The sequence below is a fragment of the Dromiciops gliroides genome, chromosome 3 (genome assembly GCF_019393635.1).
Source record: "Dromiciops gliroides isolate mDroGli1 chromosome 3, mDroGli1.pri, whole genome shotgun sequence".
Lineage (NCBI taxonomy): Eukaryota > Metazoa > Chordata > Mammalia > Microbiotheria > Microbiotheriidae > Dromiciops > Dromiciops gliroides.
In genome coordinates this window covers 485,388,923-485,401,321 of record NC_057863.1, presented here as the reverse complement: position 1 = coordinate 485,401,321, position 12,399 = coordinate 485,388,923, and the positions used below count along the sequence as shown (strand labels likewise).

General features: G+C 37.9%; 1 long non-coding RNA gene across 1 annotated transcript in view; it reads right to left on the bottom strand.

The window, feature by feature from the left end:
* The window catches only part of LOC122746178, a 32,683-nt gene extending 25,312 nt beyond the window's left edge, over nucleotides 1–7,371 (bottom strand). The window contains exon 1 of the long non-coding RNA XR_006355516.1: nucleotides 7,247–7,371. This is a non-coding gene — a long non-coding RNA (uncharacterized LOC122746178). The remainder of the gene's footprint in view (nucleotides 1–7,246) is intronic.
* Between the last annotated feature and the right edge of the window lie 5,028 nt (nucleotides 7,372–12,399).

Sequence of the window (12,399 nt, the reverse complement as noted above, 5' to 3'; positions counted from 1 at the left end):
AACCAAAGGTAGCACACCTAACTTTAGGAAGTTTACCTCAGGACTTGACCTGAGGTTGTTACTAAATTGTTGTTCACTTGGTCTTTTTTAGCCTGATTAGATAGCACCCATGAATTAGAAGAATGGTAGAACCCAACCACCTTCATATTGACTAACTGCTCTACACTGTCATATTAGCAGTCTTGGATCAATTAGTAACTTTAAATGAAAGTGAGTGTTAACTTGTGTAATTAAATTTATGGAACCCAAACACTAGATTTCAAATCATGACCAAAAAATATAGAAGAACGTGATTTAGTCCATCCTATTCCATCATTTTACAGATGATGAAACAGAGGCCCAGAGCCATTAAAGTGACTTGCCCTTAATCATCTACTTCATTAGGGAGCATTAGACAATGTAGTGGAAGTATAATTAGTATAATAAGAAACCATCTGGTTTCTAAGATCAGAATAGCCATGGAAGAAGCAATTTGACCTTCAACTTGACCCTTCAATGTAAGCTTAGGAAAGCTGACATAACTACTTTAATCATAATATATTTGTAGGGGGCAGCTAGGTGGCACAGTCTATAAAGCACCTGCCCTGGATTCAGGAGGATCTGAGTTCAAATCCAGCCTCAGACACTGGTCTTTGAATTAGCTGTGTGATCCTGGGCAAGTCACTTAACCCTCATTGCTCCACCCCAACCCCCCAATTTTTTTTTGGTCAAAAGTAAAATTGTGCAAGGTATTACATTAGGCATGTTCAAAGAGAACTTCTCTTTAACCCTGCATCAAAACTCTTCTGTAACAACATTGGAGCAGCAGTTTCATAGATATAGAACTGGAAAGAGCCTGAGAAATCTACTAGGCCAACAATAGCATCTATCCCCACCCTTTGCTCCATTTATAAATGCTAGATGTTTCCAATATGTGACATTTATTCTCCTGCTTGTATACATTTGCACAGGTGATCTCTCCATGGCTAAAACATGTTCCTTCCTCACCTCCTTCCTATAGAATTCCTAGCTACCTTTCAAGCATGGCTCCAGGATCATCTCTTACTTGAAACCTTTCCTGATTCCCCAGTTATCAGTTCTCTTCCTCTTTAAGTTACTTTGTATTTCTTTGTATTTAAATTTTTGTTTCTGTTTATTCTCCTTAGTAGAATGCAAGCTTTTTGAGGGCAAGGAATATTTCCATTTTGTCTTTGTAGTCACAATGCCTAGAATAGTAATTTGCACAAAGTAGGCACTGAATACATTTATTGAATCAAATTGAGTTGTTTAATTAAAAGAGGAAACTGAGGACTAGAGATCAGGGAAGTGATTTACCAAAGGTCCAAGGGGGGAAGCTCTTCTCTGTCCCTAATAAGGATGATGATTATAATGATGATGACAACAACAAGCATTTATATAGTATTTATATTATATTTATATAGTATTTTGGGGTTTACAAGTTTTTCATGTTTATATTCAGACATTTTTCAGTTCTGTCCAACTCTCTGAGACTCCATTTGGGATTTTCTCGACAGAAATACTGGAGTGGCTTGCCATTTCCTTCTCCAGCTCATTTTACAGATGAGGCAATTGAGGCAAATAGGATTAAGCCCATGGTCACACAGCTAGTAAGTGTCTGAGGTCAAATTTAAACTTATATCCTCTGAAATCCAGGGCCAGCACTCTATTCACTGTGCCACTGAGGTTAATATCTCATTTGATCATCAGTTAGTCAACTACCATTTATTAACCACCTACCATGTTCTAAGTGCTAGAGACATAAAGAAAGGCAAAAAAGCCAGCCCCTGTTCTTAAGGAGTTCACAGTCTAAAGGGGGTAGACAATATGTAAACAATAATGAACCAACAAAATTTATAGAGGATAAATTGGGAGTAATCTTAGAGGGAAGACACTGTGAAGTAGGTTATATCATTATCTTCATTTTACAAATAAGGAAACTGAGACTGAGAGAGATGAAATGGCTTGCCCAGGCTTACACAGTCAATATCTGCCACAGGACATGAACGGAGGTCTTGACTCCAATTCCAGTAGTCTTTCGACTATGCCACCTGGTAAGCAATAGGTACCAGAGCCAGGACTTGAATCCAAATTTAGGATTCTCTCCACTAAACCATGCTGCCCTTTGTAACTCCTGTAGTTCATATGGCCAACATTTAAGCAGCAGTCAGTACCATTTTTAAATTTAATTTTGGCACTAACATAATGGTGAAGTAGAAGTGACTGGGAAACTGCCTTTCTTTAATTCACATATGTTCTTTTTTTCTGGGGCAATGAGGGTTAAGTGATTTGCCCAAGGTCACACAGCTAGTAAGTGTCAAGTGTCTGAGGTCAGATTTGAACTCAGGTTCTCCTGAATCCAGGGCTAGTACTCTATACACTGCATCACTTAACTGCCCCCTAGTTCACATATGTTCTTAAGTGTGGTAAGTTTCCCTTTCTGTGTTCACGCCATCAATTATCACCTTTGTGTCAATTGCATAAGACACTGTCTATCCCTGCCCAGATGGAGTTTACAATTATGGGGAACATAGCATATTCATTATAATGCAAAACATCCCATAAATGCATTAGAGAGAAAAATTATTTTTAAAAATGTGTGAGGTCTGAGGAGAAAAGATTATGTGGAGGCTTTTGTGGAATGAAAGGATCCTAGACTTAGAGTTAAAAATGACTGACTGTGTGGGTGTTCTAGACTATCCCTCTCCTTTTACAGTTGGGAAAAATGAGCCCTACAAAGCCACTTAACTTCTGTGGGGCTCATTTTCCTCAACTCTGAAAGAAGGATGGTCTAGAACACAAATACCTTCACATTAACTTTTCTCCTCAGACCTCACACATCTGTTTTTGTTGAACTCAGATACTTTGACTCCACATTCTTGGAGGATTCTTTCCAATGTACCATCCCCTCCTTTAACCCTTGGGATTCAGGTAAACTCTTGAATTGGATAAGTGCTAGAACATTAGAGGGAAAAGGCCTCACTGGCTCTCCAGGCCACCATTCCCAGGAATCGCAGGCTGGAAATGTAACTTCAGAAGATCCATCCTATACCACTTCACTGGAAGTAGAGAGTGGAAGGATTGGGTCAGGAAGAGGTTGAAAGAGGGTAAAGCAAGATCTGGCTGGAAGAGCCCTGGACAACTATCCAGGGACCACTGGGATGAATCCCCAACAATACCTATGTAATATATTCACCTTCTTCCTAGTCACATCATAATTAACTATAAAAATATCAGCTGGTATTCTTTCCAACTTCCAAGATATTGCCCAACTATCTCCCTTCAATTACTTCAGCATGTGGCTCATCTTCTCCTCTACTTTGCCCCTGCCCTCGTTTTTTAGCAATTTCATGCCCGAACCGAAACTCTTAATACTCAGGCCTCATGCCTCAGCTCCAGTGACCTCTCTCTCCAACCAACTTTAGACATCACTGCTATAATTCATCTCAAAGAAACTGAACTCTGAAGCCCCCCTCTTTGACTACAATTTCCAGCCTTTCCATCCCCTTCCCACTGCCTTCCTCAGAACCTCAGTTTCTTCATCTATAAAATGAAGGGGTTGAACTTGATGACCTCTAAAGATCCCTCTAGATCTAAATCTATGATTTCCCTTTCTCTTAAATTCTTAATCCCTCCCTATCAACTGGTTCCTTTCTTGCAAACACACCCATGTCTCTAGCTCCCAAAGAAGATAAAAGCTCTTCTTTGACCACAATAATAATAATAATAATAATAATAACTAGCATTTATATAGCACCAACATTATACCAGGCACTGAGTGCTTTGTAAATATTATCAAATACTCCTCCCAAAGCAGACAGCAGTTAAGTGATTTGCCCAAGGTCAGCCAGCTAGTAAATATTTGAGGCAACCTGCAATTCCATCAGACTACCACTCTGCTTTTCTCCTTCCTTTCACAAATGTGCTTTTTGAAAGAGTAGTCGGCACTTAGAGTTTCTGCTTCTCCCTCACACTTTACAATACCTTGTTTTATGTTCTGCTCCAACCAAATCAACTAAAACTGCTCTCTTGAAGGTAATTTTAACCTTGAAATCCAAAGATCTTTTCTCAGTTGTCCTTCTCTCTGAATCTTCTGATACTACATCCCAACCCATGCTTCTTGAAACCTTCCCCTTCCTACCTCTATGAGCATTTCTCCGTTGAGTCTCTTCTTTGCATTCCCTAAAATTCAGGCATTCCCCAAGGTTCTGGCCTTGACCTTTTTTGGTTTTCTCTCTGTATGCTTTTCATCTGAATAATTTAACCCCTTTGATCCTTATTTTCCTCATCTATGATATGTGGGGAAGGGGTATGTGTGCACGACAAAACTTGCATTTTATAGATGAGGCTACAGGCTCAAAGAGATTAAATTATTCTCCCATGATCAATAATCATCAGATCAAGGATTTGAATCAAAGTCTTCTAATTCCAGGTCCAGTGTTCTTTCTGCTACATCATATTCAGCTCCCAAACTCAGCATGTTCTATCTTCATATTCAACATACTTATCTCCATCCTAAAAAAAAAAGTTTTAGGGTATTCCCATCTTTGCCAATAGCGCAAATAAACCTCTACTCATACAGCTTTGGAAACTTTCCTACCATTACTTCCAATGTCCAAACACATCAATTCTGTCCATTTCTCCTCTGAAATATCTCTGAAATCCATCTCCTCCTTTCTTGTCACAACTAATACTACTCTGTTTCATACTCTGATTACCTCTGACTTGGACCACAGTAACAATATGCTAACTAGTTTCCCTACCCAAAGTCTTTCAAATGGTAGCCATATTCATTTACCTAAAGCATACATCACTCTGCTGCTCAAACATCTTTCTTTATTACCTGCCATGGAAAATACAACAGTCTTAGCCTGATACTTAAAGCCCTCCACAATATGGCCCAAATTTCTCTTTCCAGCCTTAGTTCCCACTACTCCCACTACATATAATCTACCCAAATAGTATTACTATTCCTCAAACATGTCCCACGGTTTCCCACCTCCATACCTTTGCTCATGCTATCCCCTGCATCTGAAGCCTTTCCTCTAGATTTCCATCGATTGAAATACTATCTTTCAATATGTAAATCAGATGTCACCTCCTTCATAAAACTTTCTATGGTATCCTAACTGGATATTATGTGTATCTCTTCAGAATTTTCATATTTTGTATGTGCTTTTCTCTTTCATTCTCTTAGATTCTATTTTGTAATGTAGTTATCTCTATATGTCACCTTCTACTACATTGTAAAATCCTTGAGGATAGAGACTATATTTGAATTTTTGTATGCCTTTCAGAGTGTAGTACCGTGCCTAACACATTATAGTTGCTCAAATAAAATATTTTCAATTGACTGAGCATGATACAAAGAACTGAGGGATGAAAAAAATGTCGTGATTTATTTTAGAGAGGCAGAGAAAAATTTGAGCCCCTGGATCCAGCAGGAAAGAAATGAGCTAAAAACCAGGAAAGATAATATAAAAATGGAGGGTATTATGAGTAAGAAAGGAAGGAAGGAAGGAAGGAAGGAAGACAGACACAAGGCACAAGTCTCTTAAAATTGTGACAATAGAAAGTTTAGTTTAAATATAGAATATAACATGGTAATAAAATAAAAATTATTTTGATCTATATATTTTATGCAAGGAGGGGTGAAAAGGTCTAAGCTTGTAATTTCATTGGTGTGGAGACATCCCCAGATTTAGGTGTATAACTGTACTGTTGCTAACTGTATTAGAGAGTTTCTTGGGACTTTGAAGGATGAGTGATTTGCCCAGGGTCCCATATCTAGGTAGGTATACATCAAAGACATGATTTGAATCTTCCTGACTCCAAAATTCATTCTTTATCTGCTATGCCACGGTATTTGTTGATCTATACACTTTCAGGGAAAAATAATATATCAATTATAATTAAATTTTCTATTGTAATATGAGAGACAATGGGTCATAATAAATAGAACATTGGCCTTGACTCCAGGAAAATTTGAGTGCAAGTTCCACCTGTGATACAAACTGATATTTTCTTTTCTTTTTTAACCAGGCAATGAGGATTAAATGACTTGCCCAAGGTCACACAGCTAGTAAGTGTAAAGTGTCTGATACGGATTTGAACTCAGGTCCTCCTGAATCCAGGGCCAGTGCTTTATCCACTGAACCACCTAGCTGCCCTACAAACTGATTTTTTAACCTGGAGCAAATCATTTAAGTCTCAGTGCTCTAGACTAGAGATGTCAAACACACATGGTCTGCTGACCACATGTGGACCACAAAATTCCCAAGTACAGCCCTTAACCTGATTAAAATAAAATTGGGAAATAGTAAACAAAATAGAATTTAAAGTATAATAAAACATAGATAACATTAATATTTGGTTTTCTGACTCAATATGTGGCCTGCAGAGTGACTTGTATATGGTCCCCTATTTCCATTCAAGTTTGACACCACTGCTCTAGACAAGTCACTTAAAGCTGTAAGTTTCAAAGAAGGTGATGACCTGCATTGTTGGTTGAGGCAATTTTCTTCCACCTGGGAGTTCCCCATTCCAGTGACAGTACAGGTCCTTTCGCTATCTATTAAATGCTAATGCAGCTCTGTTCATATAAACACAGAGGGCAATGTATATATAATGTAAGCTTTTCTCAACTTTCAAAAACAAGAGATTAAAATGAAAAACCAAGGAAGTAGCATATTTATCTACCCACATAAATCTACATCTTTATCTTAATCTATGCACAAATTTTGCCACCCTACTCAGTTAAGTTGAAATAAGTGACATTTAAAAATGTCAGTTACTATAAAGCCAAATCGGAATCTCAAATCAGGGGCTGCTTTATGGAATCCATAACCCTAGCTTTCCATATGCACTGTACTGCAGCAGTGCCCCGAGATTTCTAATGGAACATTGTAACAAAGAATCGCAGACTCCCGAGCTAACTAGCACCGACATCTTTACCCCATTAATCTGTCTAGTAAGACACTGCAGCTGCCAACTCTCCCCTCACCCCCAGCCTTGAAGGCACATGGCCCAAGGAGCTTATTTAAATGAAACACTCTTGACAGCTTCGCTCCATATCAAAGACAAGATGATTCTCCATAAGACAATATCCACTGTCATAATTGAGATAACTACTAACAACAGCTCCCACAACCTGCAGTGACTGACTGACCTGCTTACCGACAAGACCCTCAAAGAATAAGATGACTGACCACACGGAGAGATTCAGTCCTTTCTCCGTTAGCTGCCTTACCCCGCTGCTTTGCCGATTTTCATTTTAATCCATTTGGACCTGCAAACACTGATCATTGACGCATGAGGATGTAACATCAGCAGATTTCTGAGTGAGATGCGTGATTACTGCTGCAGCTCTGTGCATCTAACCAAGTTCAATGCAGCAGAGGAATTAGCTCCCTCTAGCAGGATTTTTTTTTTTAAAGAGATACGACTAGCACCAGTCTTAGGTTTAAACAATGCTGCAAAATGCAGTACTGGGGCTTAGATAAAGGGGCATGTTCAATGAAATTTTAGATGCATTTTTATACTCTCCACGTTACAGATATGATCTCAAAACCAAAGGGCATTAATAAGTCAGTTGTGTGTGTCTGTATGTATGCATGTATGTGACTGGATTTACAGTACTTTAGAATTCTGCTGAGTTTCTCTTTTCCAACAACATCTCTTATCCTTTTTTATTTCTTCATGTCTGATGTAGGTTTATTTTTCCTGTTTTACTGAAGTCACAAAAGGAAACAGGTTAGTGGCTTTCACTTTTGGTTTCTCATCTGCATACCAGCCTAATATTGTTTTGTTTTCTTAAGCATGATGGGAAACAGCTTTTACAAACATGTTAGCATCACATTTTACAGCAAAAGAAAGAATATTACCTCAGTTGATTTCATGACTGAGCAAAACTGGACCTCAGTTTTTTCATCTGTAAATCGTAGATTATCTCTAATCGCAGGGGTTCTTGACCATTTTTTGTGTCATGGACCCCTTGTGCGACTAGTCTGGTGAAGCCTGTGGACTTCTTCAGAGTAATGTTTGCAAATGCATAAAATATATTACATAAGATTACCAAGGAAAACAATTTTATCAAAATATAATTATTAAAATTTTTTAAAACCAAGTTTTTAAGCCCAAGGTTAAGAAGCCCTGCTCTAAGGGCTAACTCTCTGTTCTCATAAGGCACTTATTCCTTTTCTGATTTGCCAACTTTTTACTTTCTTCCTTGAATGCTTAAATATTTGGATTTTTCATGAACGTTGGTTCAATACAAGTCACAGATCTTTTTTAACTTTGGAGATAGTCTAAATGAGTTGTGGTGGCCAAAACCTTCCCAATTTGGTAGCCAGCCTTCTGGTACTGAGCTTTCCAAATATCTCTAGGCTGGCCTTAGATCTCATCCATCACTGGGCCCAGATTCACAGCCTATCCACTTTGCCAAGACTTGCCAGAGCTGGCTCTACTCTGACCCAACTTTCAGAGACCCAATGCGCACCATAGTGAAACTCTGGAGGTAGAATTCAGTAAAGGTATAAATTTAGCCTTTGAAAAACCTAGCCATTATTACTGGTTTCATTTTATAATGATATTAAGATGAACAAGAAAGAATTCATACTTCTTGTCATTCAAAGACCTGCAACACATTTTGTACACAATAAAATATTTAGAAGGAAGCAAAGATACCTGGGCAGGAATATTATGGAAACATAAGATATTTTTCCAATTATGTCACTAATTACCCGGGACCTCAGGTTCCTTATCTGTAAGGAATTGGAATAGATCCCTTCCAGTTCTGATGTTCGCTAAAATCCTCTTCCCCTCCCCAGAATCCCCAGTGTGTAGATAGAGCCTTCAAATGCTGGCAAATAAAAGAATAATTAACATATTTCTACAGGACATTACATTTTTTCTCAGAGCACTTTCCAGGAATTGTACAAAAAGTGGACGATCTTTTTTTTAAGGAGCTACACACTAGATCTCTATGGCCCCCTATAAATGAAGGTGTGGGAAACAGTGTTGATAGAATGTCAACAATAGCATCCCTACTGCAGCCTCCTGATTCCCAGATATATTGATCTAGCCCTAACCTCTCTTCTGAGCTCTGATGCTCAAAGAATCACCAATTGTTATTGGACATTCCAAACCAGATGTCTCATACATATCTCAGGTTCAACAAGTCCAAAACAGAACACATTATCTTTTCCCTAAAACCCTTTTCTCTTTTGAACTTCCTTATTACAAATGAGGGCACCACCATCCTTCCAGGCACTGGCTCTCAACACAAGTGTCATTCTCAGTTCCTCACTATCACTTATCTTAAACATGCAATCCATTTCCAGATCTTGTTTCTACTTTCACATCTCTCATATATATTCCCTTATCTTTACTCACACAAGCTACGGCCTAGTTCAGGCCCTTATTATCTCTTGCCTGGACTGTTGCAACAGTCATCTAGTTGATCTCCCTAACTCAAGGCTCTCATTCAGTGCTCCACTCAGCTGCCAAAGTTTTCCTAAAGTATAAATCTGACTATGTCACACCCCTCTTCCTACTCAATAAACTCCAATAGCTTCCAATTTCCCCAGCATCAAATATACAGTCCTTCATTTGACATTTAAAAGTTTTCACAATCTTTGCTACCTTTCTAACTTCCTTTTGCTTTACTCCTCTATACATAATCTACCATCCAGCTGTGCTAGTCTTCTTGCTGGTCCTCACACACAACACTCTATTTTCCATCTCTATGCCTTTGTACTATCTATGTCTTCTCCTGGAATACTCTCCCAACTTCCAATTCTTAGAATCTTGGACTTCATTTAGGACTCTACTCAAAAGCCACCTTCTCTAGGAAGTCTTTCTTGGTTTCCTCATCCACTTACCAGCTGCCAGTATCACTCCCCGCAAGGTTATCTTCTATCTATTTTGTATTTATCTTGTAAATTCTGATTTATACACATTGTCCCTCCCACTAATCGTTTCCACTAGAATTCAAGTTTATTAAAGACAGGGACTATTTTTTTTATCCCCAGGGCTTGCAGAGTGCCTAGCACATAGTAAATGCTTATTTAATGATTGTTGGTTGATTAATTCCTTTATCGTCATGCCAAGAATGTCCTTTCGCTACTATCTTCTTCTTTCATATTCCTTTTCTTTCTTCAAGGCTCAATTCCAATGTCCTCACATTGCTGGTCTGCCCTGATCTCAGCTGCCACCAAAACTACTTTGTATTATATTCCTCTTTGCATGGTCTTATTTCTCCTTGTAAAATGCAATCCACAATAGAATATTAGTTTAAAATTGGGTGTTAGAAAGATATTTCCAAGAGAGTTGGCATTTTTCTTTTTCTTTTTTTTGCCCTTCAATGTTTTTTATCATAAAAGTATTTTCTTATTTTCTAGTTACATGTAGAGATAGTTTTAAACATTTGTTTTTATAAGATTTCTAGTTTCAAATTTTTCGCCCTCCTTCCTCCCCAAGACAGCAAGCAATCTGATATAGGTTATATATGTACAATCACATCAAACATATTTCTGCATTTGTCATGTTGTGAAAGAAGAATTAGAGCAAAAGGGAAAAACAAAAAAAAGAAAAACAACAAAAAAAATAGAAATAGTATGGTTCAACCTGCATCTAGATGCCACAGTTCTCTTTTCTGAATTTGGATAGCATTTTCCATCATGAGTCCTTTGGAACTATCTTGGAGCATTGTATTGCTGAGAAGAGTCAAGTCTATCACAGTTGATCAACACACAATGTTGTCGATATTATGTATAATGTTCTCCTGGTTCTGCTCATCTCACCCAGCATCAGTTCATGTAAGTCCTTCCAGGTTTCTCTAAAATCTGCCTGCTCATCGTTTCTTACAGCACAATAGTATCCCATTACATTCATATACCACAACTTGTTCAGCCATACCCCAGTTGATGGGCATCCCCTCAATTTCTAATTCCTTGCCACCACAAAAAGAGTAGCTAGAAGTATTTTTGTACATGTGGGTCCTTTTCCCTTTTCTATGATCTCTTTGGGGAAAAGACCTAATATTGGTATTGCTGGGCCAAAAGGTATGCACAGCTTCATAGCCCTTTGGGCATAATTCCAAATTACTCTCCAGAATGGTTGGATCAGTTCACAGCTCCACCAACAATGCATTAATGTTCCAATTTTTCCACAGCTTCCCCAACATTTATTATTTTCCTTTTTGTCATATTAGCCAATCTGATAGGTGTGAGGTGGCACCTCAAAGTTATTTTAATTTGCATCTCTCTAATCAATAGTGATTTAGAGCATTTTTTCACATGGGAATAGATAGCTTTGATTTCATCAGAAAACTTCCTGTTAATATCCTTTGACCATTTCTCAATTGGGGAATGACTTGACTTGGATTCTTATAAATTTGATTAAGTTCTTGATATATATTTTAGAAATGTGGCCTTTATCAGAAATACTGGCTATAAAAATTATTTCTGAGCTTTCTGCCTCCCTTCTCATTTTGGATGTGTTGCTTCTGTTTGTACAAAACCTTTTTAATTTAATGTAATCAAAATCATCCATTTTGCATTTCATAATATTCTCTATCTCTTGTTTGGTCATAAATTGTTCTCCTTTCTATAAATCTGGGAGGTAAACTATTCCTTCCTCTCCTAATATACCTATGGTATCACCTTTTATGTCTAAATTATGTACCCATTTTAACCTTCTTTTAGTATAAGGTGTAAGATGTTGGTCTATACCTAGTTTCTGCCATACTATCTTCCAGTTTTCCCAGAAGTTCTTGTCTAATAATGACTTCCTATCCCAGAACCTGGAGTCTTTGGGTTTATTAAGCAGTACATTACTAAAGTAATTTACTACTGTGGAATTGACATTTTTCTTAAGAATTCCAGGAAACTTCAAACTTCTGGGTAATGAATTAAAGCCACAAGGAAGGAATCTACTGTTTCCTGGTTCAAGGCAGAATTCCTAATGATGTAACAAGGTCCAAGAGTCTAGGGAATTTCCATTGCCTTTCTTTCTATTGCCTTCTTTTAAAGATGTAGCAAAGTATTAATCAGGGCCACCCTCCCTGAAGCCCATCAAAAGCTGACTAAGAAAAATACCTCTATTGGGGATTTTTCAGGCACTAACACTTGCTTTTCCTTCTGGTCTGCTTTCAGTAATTGAGGGCTGTGATTCTCTTTTCCTTTCCAATTTCAAGTTCATCTGGCTGCTGTTTCATATACGAGCTGCCTGAAAACCTTATCAGATTGGCTTTCCTTGTCCCTCTTGATATGTATATATATAGATATATAGATACACAGACATATATGTATGTATATGTACATATACATATACACCTCTATCTATGTATATACATATGACTTCCTCAGTTGATAAAAAGCCTTTGTTCACTCCAAGCATAAT